The sequence below is a fragment of the Pteropus alecto genome, unplaced genomic scaffold (assembly GCF_000325575.1).
Source record: "Pteropus alecto unplaced genomic scaffold, ASM32557v1 scaffold279, whole genome shotgun sequence".
NCBI lineage: Eukaryota > Metazoa > Chordata > Mammalia > Chiroptera > Pteropodidae > Pteropus > Pteropus alecto.
The window spans coordinates 637,231-653,488 of NW_006443262.1; the positions used below are offsets into that span (position 1 = coordinate 637,231).

General features: G+C 34.9%; 1 protein-coding gene across 6 annotated transcripts in view; it reads left to right on the plus strand.

The window, feature by feature from the left end:
- RGS7 (regulator of G protein signaling 7) overlaps positions 1–16,258 on the plus strand; it is a 525,681-nt gene that overhangs the window by 191,620 nt on the left and 317,803 nt on the right. The gene's annotated exons all lie outside the window — the stretch shown is intronic.

The following is a 16,258-nucleotide window of genomic DNA, read 5'->3' on the forward strand; positions in this document are numbered from 1 at the left end:
AGTTTTCAAATGGTTCTCCAGGTTGATTATACTATAATTTATTTATAATTTTGATGTGGTCATAAGAAGAGATGAGCACAGCATCCACCTACTCCACCATCTTGACTGGAACTCCCTAAAAGACATTCATGACTCAGGAAATTCCAAATGATTTAGGAGCTTTGTGTCAGGAACCAGAGTCAAATACAAAATGGAAAAGATAGTCCTCGTGTTCTTATCACTTTGGAAATTAAGAAAATATGAGTCCTATGTCAGGAACCAAGGGAGAGGCCAATATATATATTTTTTCTATTATGTTACATTTATGCTGAACATGCCATTAACAGTCACCCGCCCCAAAGGATCCACATACAAATCACATATATATATATATAAAAAATAGAGTAAGATTTTTCTCCTGTGTAACTGTAATTCCAGTCCATCCCAGCTACCTTTTTTTCCTTCCACTATGATTTCCTTTGCCTCAAATATTTTTTTTCCTTTTGGAAAACTGTGTTTTACATAACTTATAGTATGTCGTATTTTTCTTACTTTTTCGTAAAAGTAGGTAATTGTTCAAGATTAATTTCTATTTTCCTCGCTTGGCATATATTTTTATTGTTGCCTTGGAAACATCCATTACACAGAACGTGATAGTGTACTTTGTATTAAGGAATGTTGGCTTATAGGAGAAAAGTGCTGTGTAATGAAAGATGTTTAAACATGGGGTTTAATCATGTAAAGGACACTGAGATCATTCCCAGCCATTTAGGTGAATTGATGCTTTTAGTATTAATGTTTGTTTCTTCAGTGTTTTCTATCTACATTTTAGTCACATTCACTAGAAGAAATGAAATGCATTTAGAGACTGAGTAAGTTAGTAGACATGAATGGAAAAAAGAAAAGCAATTTAATTACAAATTTTGTATATGCATTCAATCAATTCTATAATGTTTCTCTGGGTATACAACTTGGTTTTTAGCATCACATGTGCATGACATTCAATAAAGCACTTAATAGGTTACAGATAATAGATAGTTTTTGTCTGAGAGACAGTATTATAATGTGGCTACTTTTTTTTTTTTTCTTGTAAGTGTAAGTGTATGAATTGCAGGACAACTTAGACCCCTGAGATATAAGTTGTAAACCTCATTCACCTTATAGCATCTTACTTTATAGTTGAAGTAAGGACTATTCCTTCAATCTAGTATTTAAAAATGACTATATCCCAAAATTATTTTTGATGTACACACATATATAAATAATATAATAATATATTTTTATAACATTACTATTTTGGGAGCATTACATGTGCTTTGTACAACAGCATAACATGATTAGAATTTCAGATTAAGTTTCTATCTCATGCGGTAGAACCTTCCCAAGCCAGCCATAAACTATGGTGCTGAGTCTGTCATGACCTTCTGATATCCATGGCTTAACTATAAGATAATAGACAATGACTAGCAATAAGTAGGGCAAATTTCTCTTTTTTTTCATTTTCTCATGAAATTGTTCAGAATCATTGTCAAAAAGATGTCAGCCAGGAGTTATGACTTCCTAGGAATTTTTTTAATGCCTACAGCACCTGATATTCCCTGCTTAGCTTCTGAGATCAGATGAGATCGGGCACGTTCAGGGTAGAATGTCTGTAGACTCTGATGAGAATTTTCATAGTGAAAACAAAATCATGGGGGATATAAAAGACATAATCATTGGACTAGGAGTTATACATGTGCATGTCTAAGCTTGGATCTACTTTGCTTAGGGATTTTGTATAAATTGGTTCACCACACATCCTAACTTATCTTGAGAATAGAGTGAATGACTAGTTGCACAAAACCTTGTTTAGAGAGGTTTCTTTCATAGATAGATCAGCAAGGAAGAGGTAATTTTGCCAAATCTCCATCTCCAGACTTCCACATGTAAAGGGTGAATTAGAAAAGTCACCTTGAATTTTCCCTTCATTAGAAGTAAGTGTTCAGTGGGTTGGAAAGACCAATGCGGCTGTTCAAATTCTTCTGAAAAGTAAAATCCATCTTAACTTTGTAATGCCTTAAATTGGTAGCACTAGCAAAAAGTAAAGTTAAAGGGAAAATTATTTTCCTATTGCCTTTCTAAAATTTGCTCATCGATCTCAAAAAAATTCTAGGAAATTGAAATTTTAAAATCAATCTATGAAACAAATAAACCAAAGAAAGGCACACAGAGAATAAAGTCAGGCTCTGTAAACAGCAAAAACCAATTTAAAACTTTGAAAAGCATGAAATATAAGGCAAATAGCCAAATCACCACATATGTATTGATTTTTAGTGTGTGCGCCTAAAGTAGATAAACCTTCATCATTGATATGATTATACTTTTGCCCTTTTAAAGTGCTTTTGCCTTACATTCAGGTTATAATCCTTTTGTAAAAAAACAAAAAATGAGAGTCACAGACAGGGTATTAATTCTTAGACTAAGCAGTCTGGATGAACATAGACTAAGCAGTGATCATGACTGCAGGCCATGTTTTTGAGTACTCTTAGTAAAACAATACTAAAATCACTTCAGAGACACCTATGAGCCTTCATTTTACAAAGTAAGTTGTCATAAAGAAAACTAGTTAAGCAATATACCTTGGTATCACATCATTAAAAATATGCATTTTCAGCCCTTTTGCCTGCATTTAATCCAAAGCTCTCATGTTTCCTCTCAGTGAAAGCAGATCACAGCTACTTTCTGGCTCCCAAAATAGCACTCTATGCACTGACAGTTTGGTCACGTTCAGAACAGCACTCTCAACCAAGATTCTGAGAATATTAAGCCTTAATTGCCTGAGGGACCCATTATATGTGATAAATTAACCTCTCTTATGCATTTGAAATGCCACTAGTCTTCTACCAACCTTGAGAGAATTGAGAAGATAATCACTAACATCATATTCTGAAGGGCTTAATTCACTTATGGAATCCCTGTTGAGAAAGGAGGCTATACAGGGCATAATTTCATTTGGCATTGTCCTTTGCATTTTTACAAAAGAAGAGTCCAATAAAAGTAAACCTTCCCATCAATGAACCCCCAGAACAAGCTTATTTTCTTAGTCCTTGAAAAGGACCTGCCAGCTCTGTCCTCTGGGGGCTGACAAGAATGTTCAGATCCTAAGTCAATGGGCATACATGTCAATGGGCAAAGAGCTACCTGGAGTTTTCAGGTTGTAAATAGTGCATCACAGAGTGAACACAGAAGTCTTATCTTCCTAATTCAGAAAGCTGGCCATTCCTACTTTGACTGATGCTGCTGGAACACTTATCTCTTTCATTTCCTTATTCAACACACATTCCCTTCTGATCTTGATTGCTTTTTGCATCTGAAATCTCCTTGAGAGTGATTGGACTCAGAGCTTAACCTTATGTTTATAGCTATAATCAAGCTAAAGGAACAGAAAAGACAAGAAAATAAATATAAAAAGGTATGAGATCAAAAGGACTGGCTCCTTGTTATCTTAACTAATTTTTGCTTTACCACTCAATGCTTGATCTTCTGAAATCAGAATTTAGTTCCACTTAAGGAGACCCTGGAATGCATCATCAGTGACTTAAGAGTAACATTTATAACAATAGTAAACAATAAATCATTTGAGCCTCGTTGAACGTGAGAGTTGAGTCACATTATCTCCATTTAATGAATAAAGACACAGAGGCTTAAAATGAGTGACTTCTCCAAGATTATTTAACTAATATGCCAATTAGCTGAGTCTTAAATTTAGCTTCATTTTGTTATTTCACATTTGAAGTGAACTGCAAAACAATCTGTTTGTCTCTAGATACTTTGCTAACTCTGGAGCTTTATATGTTCAAATAAATCGTGATAGATAGCTTTGCCTTACTTTCTGCCTTCTACTGTTCCTGACATTGTTTCTACATTATGCCAAGAGTTGTTATTTAAATTTGTGATGACACAAGACTTAGTAATAAGAACTTGTAAATAATTCTTTAAGAATCTCGGTAGATTCTTACATTAGAAATAATGAATGAATGATGGTATTGTTCACTGACTGATGAAACATAGCATCCATATTTCCATGTTTACTTTTATTAAATCGATTTCTATACTGCTACACACCTAATTCTCTAGCCAAAAATATAACTTGTGTAGGCTTAACTATATGAGATCTTTTTAATTAAGATGAGAGAAAGGAAGTAAGATAAATTCAGGTTTTTATTAGCTTTTTTGCTACTTAAGTGTGAATATTCAACTTAATATGGCTATATTAATGACATTCTTGGTCACAAACATGGGTATTTATGAATATGTGGTGGCTAGACTAAAGAATAGTTTATAGTTTGTAGGTAAATATGAAAACCAAATTATAAGTTAAATAATTTTTAAACGTAGCAGCCATAATCAATCTAACATTCCTTCATTTAAGTTCCATCTTCCTTTTGTAGCCATTTATGTCTCTGTCATTCATAGATTTATCCAAATCTTTCTGAAGCCATTTAGATTTTCTATAATTGAGTGATAAATTTTGACTGATGATTTTGAAGTTTTTTTCTAAGAGCTGAAAAAAATTTCACAGGTGACTCCCTTGTGAATGTTCTTAAACTATAATAGAAGTATGAATGTTCTTAAACTATAATAGAAGATTTTAAAATATAATGATCCCTGAGAGCAAAGATACCTAGGAAACAATGCTGACCATATTTCTCCTAAGGGAATCATTAGCTGAAAGAGAAAAGATGAAGGACAAAGTTACGGAAAGCTGAGATAAGCACCTTTTGTTTTAAAAGTTCCCAGAATTGAAAATTGAAACTTTCTATGCTATTTATAGAGTCACGAGAGTGTTCTAGGCCTTCAGCAAATGTGCCATTTTCTGAATCACAAAACACCATGATGAGAGAGATTTCTTTCTGCCAAGGGTTAAGTCTGTTGATCTCAATCAATATATGTGAATTACTGATAAAACATGGCATCCATATTTCCATGTTTACTTTTATTAGATTGATTTCTATACTGCTACACACCTAAGAGATGCTCTTAGTCTAATGCATGAGTTAGTCCTTCATCTCCTGTTTTCAGTGTAGAAGAGAGAAGGAAGAATACATGTATTCCTGTTGTGTCAAGTTGAAGGTGTTGGAGGTAGGGAGAGTGTTTATTACATATGTATCTGGAAATGGGTGTGTAGTATCCAGTGGCCAGCAATTGACCAGATTTTCCTTATCATTATCAGGTCAGGTGGACAATGCAGAGGGAAGTACAGAACTATGAGAAAGAGAGTGCCTACTTATCATGGAAAGGGCAATGAGACAGTTAGGATCGGAATTTATAGATTTATATACCATCAATATGATAAACAAGGTATTAATCTAGTCATTAAATTTCAAAACGCTAAAATGACAATGAATCTTTTAAACTCAAGTGAGGAAGATGGCATAGAGGTAGAGGCTTTCTACATCTCCTATTGTGACCACACCAGAGTTGCGATGAAACTACAGAGCAAACAGCACGCAGAGTTGCCTGGGGTCTGGATGAACAGAGTCTCTACAACTAGGAAGAGAAATAAGAAATCACCCTGGAACAGTAGGACGGGGTGGAGACATGAGGCTGCTCAGTCCCCTGGGGGTTGAGAGACAGAAGCTACAGCAGCTGCAGCTGGTAGGTGCAGACATTCCTCTTAAAGGGACTGTGACTGTGACCAGACTTTCTTGGTAACGAACTCACTCATTCTTAGGTTCTGCACTAGGGCAGCTGCTTGAGGGGCGCCACAGACATATGAGGGATATTGAGTTGTCAGGCTTCAAGTCAAGGGCTGGAGGTGAGGCTTTCTCACAGGCAGAAGTGCTGGCAGCATCCATTGTTCCTCTGCTGAGCCCTCCCCACTCCCAGTGTGTGGACACAGGTGCCACCATAGCTGAGACATTATCAAACTGGATAACAGATGTCACTCTGCTCAGAGGATTCCCTGAAACTCTGCCCCTCCCAACTTGCAGCCCTACCCAAGTCACATCCAGTGGTGTCCTCGCCATGCCCTGTTACCCTTGCTGAGCAGTTCTAAGCTCCATACTGGCAGCAGCCAGCCTCAGTTTATGACGTGGCCTCTCGAGGCAATTATAAGCACAGCACGGATGGTAGCCTCTATAGGTTGCTTGTTGAATCTTACTAGGTGGTCCCAAAGGGGCACAGGCTGGGGCTAAAGTTGGCCTGCAGCAGGACCCCTCTCAGGACTGTGCCACTGGGCCCCACAAGAAACCTACTACATAAAGCCACACTAATAATACTGGGAGACATAGGAGCTTTACTTAGTACACAGAAATAGACAGAAACAGCCAAAATGGGGAGACAAAGCAGCATGTCCCACATGTGAGAAGAGAACAGAGCTCCAGAAAAATATCTAAACAAAGTGGAGTCAAGTAATCTAACGCATGCAGAGTTCAAAACACTGGATATAAAGATGCTCTATGAACTCAGAGGAAGAGTAGATGAACTCTTAGAGTAGTGAGAAATTTAACAAAGAGATAAAATCATATAAATGGAGGTGGAACTTATAAAAGGGAATCAGTCAGAAATGAAGACTATAATATCTGAGATGAAGAGTATATTAAAGGGAATCAACAGAGTGAGAGAAGCAGAGAATCGAATCACTGATATAGAGAAGGGGAGAGTGGAAGACACACGATCAGAACAGCAACAAGGAAAAAGATAATTTAAGGAGCCTATGGGACATCAAGCGTAACAACATTTGCATCATACAGGTACCAGAAGGAGAAGAAAGAGAGCAAGAAGTTGAAAACCTATTTGAAGAATAATGGAAAACTTCTCTAACATGGAGAAGGAAAGAGACATACAGCCTTAGGAAGCTCAGAGAGTCCCAAAAAAGATAAACTCAAAGAGGTCCACATCAAGACACATCATAATTAAAATGCCAAAGGTTAAACACAAAGAGAGAATCTTAAAAGTAGCAAGAGAAAAATAGTTACCTTAAAGGGATCTACTATAAGACTGGCCGCTGATTTCTTAAAAGAAACTTTGTAAGACAGAAGGGCTTGGCACAAAATATTCATAATGATGAAAACCCAGGATCTACAACTGAGATTACTTTTTTCCAGCAAAGCTATCATTTAGAGTCAAAGGACAGATAAAGAGCTTTCCAGACAAGAAAAAGTTAAAGGAGTTCATCACCACTAAGCCAGAATTACAGGAAATGTTGAAAGGACTTCTTTAAGAAGAAAAAAATATGTATCAAAAGTATGAATAAAGAATGACAATAACTACATATCTATCAAGTTCTTCAAATGAAAAAGAATTAAGTGCTCCAATCAAAAGATACAGTGACTGAATGGAAAAGAAAACAAGACCCTTACATAGGCTGCGTACAAGAGAATCACTTTATATTAAAAGACACAGACTAAAAGTAAAGGATGTAGAAAGATATTGCATGGTGGACCTAGAATGGAGTAAGTCAGACAGAGAAAGACAAATGCCATATGATTTCACATACATGTGGAATCTAAATAAACAACAACAACAGCCTCATATATACAGAGAATATTTTGAGGGTTACCAGATGGGACAGGAGTTGGAGGGACAGCGAGAAAGGGCAAAGGGATTAAGTACAAATGGGTAGTTATAAAATAGTCATGCAGATATAAAGTATAACACAAAGAATATAGTCAATAATATTGTAATAAATATATAAGGGGGAAGAGAGGTACTAGATTTATTGGGGTGATCAGTTTGTGAGTTATATACATCTCTAAGCACTATGCTGTATACCTGACTACTATATAATATTGTATGCCAATTATAAGTGAAAAATAAGAAATATTATTTTAAAGAACTCAAGTGCAGCAAATATTAAATAATAGAAACTATGACTTCAAGTATCAGGTAATTTACATAGGAATTTATTTCCCAAGGAGCAAGGAAACTCAAATGGCTTCGAAAAGATTTGGATGAATTTATGAACAACAAATATATAAATGGCTACAAAGAGGAGGTAAGATTTAAATCAAAGAACTTTTACAGAGTAAATCTTAATAGAGTAAATGTTACATCCCAAAGCTGCATGACAGTGATGTGATGCCTCTTTCCTTTGGTGACAGGTAAAAAATGGCATGTCTGATAGAGGGCCCTTTGGCATCTCTTGTTGGTCCTTCCTGTTAAACCTCAGGGATTAGTGAATCCAGGACATAGTCTGTATTCTCTGCTTTTTTCTCTTACCCAAACCAATGCCTGTCTTTAGATATTTTCTTTTCTAAATATTCATGACACTCTTATTTTAAGAGAATGACTCGTCTATCTTTGCCAAACCCTGGAGGTTGCTGAATTTCAAGTTAATTTTAGAAGCTAAAATAGGAGAAGAGTTCATCTGAAATCATGCACCTGCATAAATGAGAAAGTTTATAAGAAAAAAAGACTTTTCATTTATCAGGTATTCTGGTTTCTCCTGAGAGAGGGCTGATAATGAGACAACTGATTCTGTCTACCAGAGATATAATGAGGTATGATTTTTAAAAATGTAAACAATTTAGTTTATTAGCTTTACATCTAAAAAATGGGGTGGGGAGATAATTTCTGTTAGATCATTTTAGTTGAAGGCCACTGGCAATTGAAAAGAATATTTACATACAGTATACTATAACAGGTAGTTGGGGATATTTGACCCCAAAATGTGTGACAGTAGATGTTTGAATAAAGGACTTAAAGTATAAGACATAGTTAAGTGAGAATTCTCAAATAATCCAAAATAAATTTTTTTTTTTTGCTAAATATATGTTTTAGACAAGCTACCTAAAGATTCTAGGACAAGAAAACCTATTGTGATATATTTGACAGAATAGTATAATTTAATAAATAGGGTTGAAAGCTACTATCTATGAAGTAGTATGCTTATGTTGAGGGGAATATAAATAATAATACAATTAATATATATTGAATATTTTAATATTTATTAGGAATTGTCTTAAATGTTTTACTTTTAAATTTTTTTACTCATAGTTGACATTTAATATTATGTCAGTTTCAGGGGTATAGAGTAGTGGTTAGACATTTATATAACTTACAAAATGATCCCCTCCAATAAGTCTAGTAATTTCCTGACACCGTACATAGTTATTACAATATATTGACTATATTCCCTGTGCTGCACTTTATCCCCAACCCATGACAATTTTGTAACTGCCAGTTTGTACTTCTTAATCTCCTAACCTTTTTCACCCAGTTCCCTACCCACCCTGAACCTGGCAACTATCAGTTTGTTCTCTGTAGCTATGAGATTTTTTCTGCTAAATGCTTTATTTTTTAAAATTTAATTTATTTTATATTTTATTTTAGTTTCAGGTATACAGTACAATGGTTAGACATTTATATAATTTATAAAGTGATCTCCCTGATTACTCTAGCACCCACCTGGCACTACACACAGCCATTACAATATATTGACTATATTCCCTATTTCCCCATGGCTGTTTTGTAGCTACTAATTTGTACTTCTTTACCCCTTCATCTTTTTCACCCAGCTCCCCCAACCCCACTGCCCTCTGGCAATCAAGAGTTTGTTCTCTACATCTGAGTCTGTTTTCATTTAATTCGTTCATTTCTTTCGTTCCTTAGATTTAGCATATAAAAGAAATCATATGGTACTTATCCTTCTCTGTTTGACTTATTTCACTCACCATAATACCCTCTAGGTCTATCTATGTCATTGCAAATGGTAGTAAGATTTTATCTTTTTAAAGTCCGAGTAATATTCCATTGTGTGTGTGTGTGTGTGTGTGTTGTGTGTGTGTGTGTACGATAACTTCTTTATCCAATTATCCATTGATGGACACTTAGGTTGCTTCCATATCTTGACTATTGTGAATAGCATTGCCATAAACAAAAGGGTGCATAGATCTGTACAAACTAGTGTTTTGGTTTTCTTTGGATAAACACTCAGAAGTGCAATTGCTGAGTCAAAGGTAGTTCTAGTTTTACTTTTGTGAAGAACCTCCAAACAGTTTTCCATAGTGGCTCTACTAACTTGCAATCCCACCAACAGCGCATGAGGGATCCCTATTTTTCTCATCACTTGTTGTTTTTTGATTTATTCTGACAGGTGTGAAGTGATATTGCATTGTGGTTTTAATTAGCATTTCTCTGATGATTAGTGACCTCAAGCATCTTTTCATATGTCTATTGGCCATTTGTACATCCTCTTTGGAGAAATACCTACTCAGGTCTTCTGCCCATTCTTCAACTAGATTGTTTTTGTTGTTGTTGTTGAGTTGTATGAGTTCTTTATAAATTTTGAATATTAAGTCATTATTGGATGTATTGTAGGCAAATATCTTCTCCCATTCAGTAGGTTGTCTTTTCGTTTTGTTGATGGTTTCCCTTGTTGTGAGAAACTTTTAAGTTCGATATAGTCCCATTTATTTATTTTTTCTTCTGTTTCCCTTGTCTAAGGAGACATACCAGAAAAAAAAAATACTAATAGCAATATCAGAGTTTACTGCCTATCTTTTCATCTAGGAGTTTTATGGTTTCAGGTCTTACATTTAAGTGTTTGATTCATTTTGAGTTTATTCTTGTTTATGGTGTAAGAAGGTGGTCCAGTTTCTTTTTTTTTTGTATATATCTGTCCAATTTTCCCAGCGCCATTTATTGAAGAGATTGTCTTTACCTGGTTGTATATTCTTGCTTCTTTTGTCATAGATTAAGTCACTATATACCCATGAATTTATTTCTGGGCTCTCTATTCTATTCCATTGATCTGTATCTGTTTTTAGGCCAGTACCATACTGTTTTGATTATTATAGCCTTGTAGTATAGTTTAATATTAGGTAGTGTGAAATCTCCAACTTTATTCTTTTTTCTCAACATTGTCGTGGCTATTCAGTATCTTTTATGGTTCCATATAAAATTTTGGATTATTTGTCCTAGTTCTATGAAAAATGCTACCTATATTTTGATAGGGATTGCATTGAATCAGTAGATTGCTTTAGGTAGTATGGTCATTTTAATAACATTGCCTCTTCCTACACATGAACATGATATATGCTTCCATTATTTGTAATTTCTTCAATTTCCTTTTTCAATGACATAATTTTCTGAGAACAGGTCTTTTGCTTTCTTGGTTAATTTGATTCCTAGGTATTTTATTGTTTTTGATACAATTGTATATGGAATTGTTTTCTTAATTTCTCTTTCTGATAGTTCATTGGTGTATAAAAATACAACAGATTTCTGAATAGTAATTTTGTATCCTGCTACTTTACTAACTTCAGTTATCAGTTCTAATAGTTTTTGGTGGAATCGTTAGAGTTTTCTATATATAGTATCATATCATCTGAAAATAATGACAATTTTATTTCTTTATTTCCAATTTGTTTCCAATTTATTTCTTATTTCTCTTTCTCGTCTGATTGCTGTAGCTAGGACTTCCAATACTCTGCTGAATAGAAGTGGTGAAAGTGGACATCCTTGTCTTAAGGAAAATGCTTTTAGTTTTTCCTTATTAAGCGTGATGTTAGATATAGTTTTGTCATATATGACCTTTATTATGTTGAGGTACGTTACCTCTATTTCTATTTTGTTGAGAGTTTTATCATAAATAGAACCTAGATTTTGTCAAATGCTTTTTCTGCATCTATTGATATGATCATATGATTTTTATCTTTCAATTTGTTAATGTGACATTAATTGATTTGCAGATATTAAACCAAACTTGCATCCTAGGAATAAATCCAACTTGATCATGGTGTATAATATTTTTAATGTATTGCTAAATTCAGTTTGGTAATATTTTGTTGAGTATTTTTGCATCAATGTTCAACCTATAGTTTTCTTTTCTTTTTATTTTTCTTTTTGTACTGTCCTTGTTTGGTTTTGAAATCAGGATAATGGTGGCCTTGTAAAACAAAGTTAAGGAGACTTCTTTCCTTTTGAATTTTTTGGAATAGTTTGAGAAGAATAGGTATTAATATTTCTTTGAATGTTGGTAAAATTTACCTATGAAGCCATCTGGTTCTGGACTTTTTTTTTTTGGAAGCTTTTGATTACTGATTTCGATTTCATTGGGGGTAACTGGTCAGTTCAGATTTTCTTTTTTCTTTTTTCTTTTTTTTTTTGACTCAGTCTTGGGAAATTGTGTGTTTCTAGAAATGTATCCATTTCATCCAGATTGTCCAATTCATTGACATACAATCACTTATAGTATTATCTTATAATCCTTTGTATTTCTGTGGAGTCATTTGTCACTTACCTTATTTCAATTCTGATTTTATTAATTTTGGTTCTCTCTTTTTCTTGATAAGTCTTGTTAAAGGGTTATCAATTTTGTTTTTCCTTTCAAAGAACCAACTCTTGGATTCATCGATCTTTTGTATTGTTTTTCTAAATTCTATTTTGTTTATTTCTACTCTTTATTATTTCCTTATACTCACGTTGGGTTTTGTTTGGTGTTCTTTTTCTAGATCTTTTAAGTATAAGTTTAGATGATTTATTTGAGATTTGTCTTGTTTCTTGAGGTAGACCTCTATTGCTATGAATTTCTTTCTTAGGACTGCTTTCACTGTGTACCATAGATTTTGAGTAATTTTATTTTCATTTTCATTTGTCTCAAAGTATCTTTTGACTTCTTGCTTGATCTCATTGTTAACTCATTCATTGCTTAGTAGCATATTGATTAACCTCCACGTGTTTGTGCATTTTCCAGTTTTTTTTTTAATTTTTTTTTTTTATTGTAGTTGATTTCTAGTTTCATACCACTGTGGTCTGAGAAGACACTCGATATGATCACAATCTTTTAAAATTTATTGATACATGTTTTGTGGCCTAAGTTGTGGTCTATTCTGAAAAATGTTCCATGTTTACTTGGATGGATACATATTCTGCTGCTCTGGGGTAAAATGCTCTAAAAACATCTAATAAATCCAACTAATCTAGTGAGTCATTTTAGGCTGCTGTTTCCTTATTGATTTTCTGTCTAGAAGATCTGTCTATTGGTGTCAGTGGGGTGTTAGTCTCCTGTGAGTATATTACTATCTATCTCTCCCTTTATGTAGGTCAATAATTGCTTTATATATGTAGGTGCTTCTATGTTGAGTGTGTAAATGTTTACTAGTATTATTTCCTCTTGCTGTTTATATCCCTTATTATGTAATGCCTTTGTCTCTTATTATAGCCATTGTTTTAATGTTATTTTGTCTGATATATTTCTTCATTTTCATTTGCATGAAATATCTTTTTCCATCCCTTTACTTTCACTCTGTGTGCATCATGTGATCTGTGGTGGGTTTTCTGTCAACAGAATATGTATGAGTATTGTTTTCTTATTCATTCAGCTACCCTCCAGATTGGAACATTTAATCCATTTAGATTTAAAATAATTATTGATAGGTACATTAGGTACATAGTCATTGCCATTTCATTATATGTATTTATGTTTTTTTTTTTCATACTTTTTAAAATATAAGTCCCTTAACATTTCTTGTAATTCTGGCTTGTTGGTGATACAAGAGCTCCTAGGAAGCTCTTTATCTCACCTTCCAATTTAATTGATAGTCTTGCTGGGTAGAATAGTCTTCTTTGGTAGGTTTTTGTTTTTCATCACTTTGAATATTCTGTGCCAATCCCTTCTGGCTTGCAAAGTTTCTGTTGAAAAATCAGCTGACATTCTATGGAAATACTTTTGTAAGTAATTAGCTGTCTTTCTCTTGCTGCTTTTAGGATTTTCTCTTTGTCTACAACCTTCGGCATTTTAATGATGATGTGTCCTGGTTTGGGTCTGTTTGAGTTCATTTGTTTGGGACTTTTTGTGCTTCCTGGACTTGTATTTCTATTTCCTTCCCCAGTGAAAGGAAGTTTTCTGTCATTATTTCTTTAAATAGTTTCTCAATATCTTACTATCTCTCTTTTCCTTCTGGTATCCCATATGATGCAAATGTTGGTATGTTCGATGCTGTCCCAGAGGTCTCTTAAAATTTTCTCATTTTTTTTTATTCCTTTTTTTCCTGTTCTAATTGGGTGTTTTCTGCTACCTTATCTTTAAATTTGTTGATTCAGTCCTTTGCTTCATCTAATCTACTGCTGATTTCTTCTAGTGTGTTCTTCATTTCAGTTATTGTATTCTTCATTTCTGACTGGTTCTTCTATGGTTTCTATGTCATTTTTTATACTTACTATCTGTCGAAGTCTTTGCTGAGTTCATTATTCTACCCCTAAGTTCACTAAGCATCTTTTTAACCAGTGTTTTGAATTCTGTCTCTGGTAGGTTGCTTGCCTTCATTTCCTTTAGTTTCTTTTTCTGGAATTTTCTTCTGTTGTTTCACTTGTGGCTTTTTTTTTTCCATTTTAGTTGCCTTTCTGTGTTCTTTTTAATATATTAGGAAGATTTGTTTTGTATCCCATCCTTGGCCAAGTGGCCTTATGTAGTAGGTGTCTTGTGTGACCCAGTGGCACAGTCTCCCTGATCATCTGTGCTAGGGGCTCTGAGCATGTTCCCTGTATGGTTGTGTGTGTTCTCCTGTTGTAGCTAAGCCTTGATTGCTGTTAGCATGTGGTCTGGGTGAGCTGAGGGCTGCTGTCTGCCAATAAATGTGTGGCCCAGGGAAGGCACAGAATGGGGATGGCTGCCTGGCAACAGGCCCATCACAGGCAATTTATGGTCTGGGTATGGCAGGGCCACAGGGAGACATGGGGTAGAGTGGGCTGATCTCACCAGTACAATGTGGCTTCAGAATTGTCCATGTAGGGGAAGGGTTCAAAACAGGAAAGATGGCGACCATCCATAGATTGCCCCAGAGTGGGGCCCGACAAAGAAGCAGTGGTGGTGGTCCCTCTAGCCCTTGCCCCAGTACTGTGCAACTCAGTCTTTCTCTGTATGTCTCTTGCACCTCCCGAGCTGCTGACCCTCTGCCAGAGCCCAGGGAGAGTGTCTACAAGTGAGTGAGTCTGTGCATGGACCCTTTAAGAGGGACAACTGGGTTTTCAGGTTCCTTCTGTCTCACCCAGACAGCCAGAGTTTTTTCTTGTTTTTGCAGTCAGTTTTTTTAAGGTTCTCTTCTTCCCTAACTGGAACTCTGGGCCAGGAAGCCCTTATCTGGGGCTGGGACCCCTCATTTCTTTAGGGGTGGCCTCTGCAGTCATACTCTCCCTCCTGATGCTCAACTGTGTAGGTACAGGACCAGCTCACTTTGCATCTCCATCCCTTCTACAGGTCTCAATGTGGCTTTTTCTTTATATCTTTATATCTTTAATGTAAGTGTTATGATCAGCTAGACTTCAGATGGTTCTCCAAGTTTTTTGTTTTATAATTTAGTTGTAATTTTAATGCAGTCCTAGGAGAGGGTGAACTCTGCTTTTAACCACCTGCCATCTTCTCAAATAATCCAAATTTTTAATAAAAAATTAATAATTATAAAGGTAATACATGCTCATGGTAAAACAAAAAGAAAAACATAAAAACAGCCTCAAAGTATATGAAGTGAAAAATAGAGGCCCTCAACTATCTTCCATGTTCCAGAAGGTAAAATAGCAAAGATCTCATCATCAAAAAATTTATAATCTAAAGGGAATGATAAACAGGAATAGAATTAACTTATACATAAGTCATGTAAAGTAAGGTGGGGGTAAATATTAAAAAAGAATTACTAATAATGTTCAAAAGATGCTATGATTATATTCAATTGGGATAAGAGAGATTGGGGAAGGGATTAGGAATGACTTCAGTAAGAAAGTAAATTGTGAAATAATCCTAAAAGTATACCTGGATTTCCCCAGGCCAAGATGGAAAAGGGAAAAATGCAACGGGCAGAAGGAATAGTATGTGAGAAGGTGAGGCAATGAGAGATTGTTGATCATGTTTGGATCATGAGGTATAGAGATGAGAGTGGCAAGTTAAAAGTCTAGAATGGTTGTTTTGGAAGGATCTTACTGTGATGAAAGTCGAATGGTCATTTAACTTATAGAGAATTCATGGAGTTTCAGGTCAATCAAAATTCTAAATAAGAGATAATGTATTCAGACTTGTTCCCATGTTGATTCTGGGATTCTTCAATTGAGTGGACTGATGTGGGTACAAACAGAGACTATTTGATGAGGATGCAAATACAAGTCCATTAAAGAGAGACTATCAAGCAGACTATACCTGAACTAAGTTAATGACAACAGTAAAACTGGCAGCTGTCAGAAAGGTTAAAATAGTTAGGATGTGGGGGCAGAACAAGAGAGATTCCAAAATAGTTCATTATTATAAGCAAGAATCTGGCTCATTCCCATCTTAAAGCTAAGAATGAAGCAACTAATTTAGGTATTT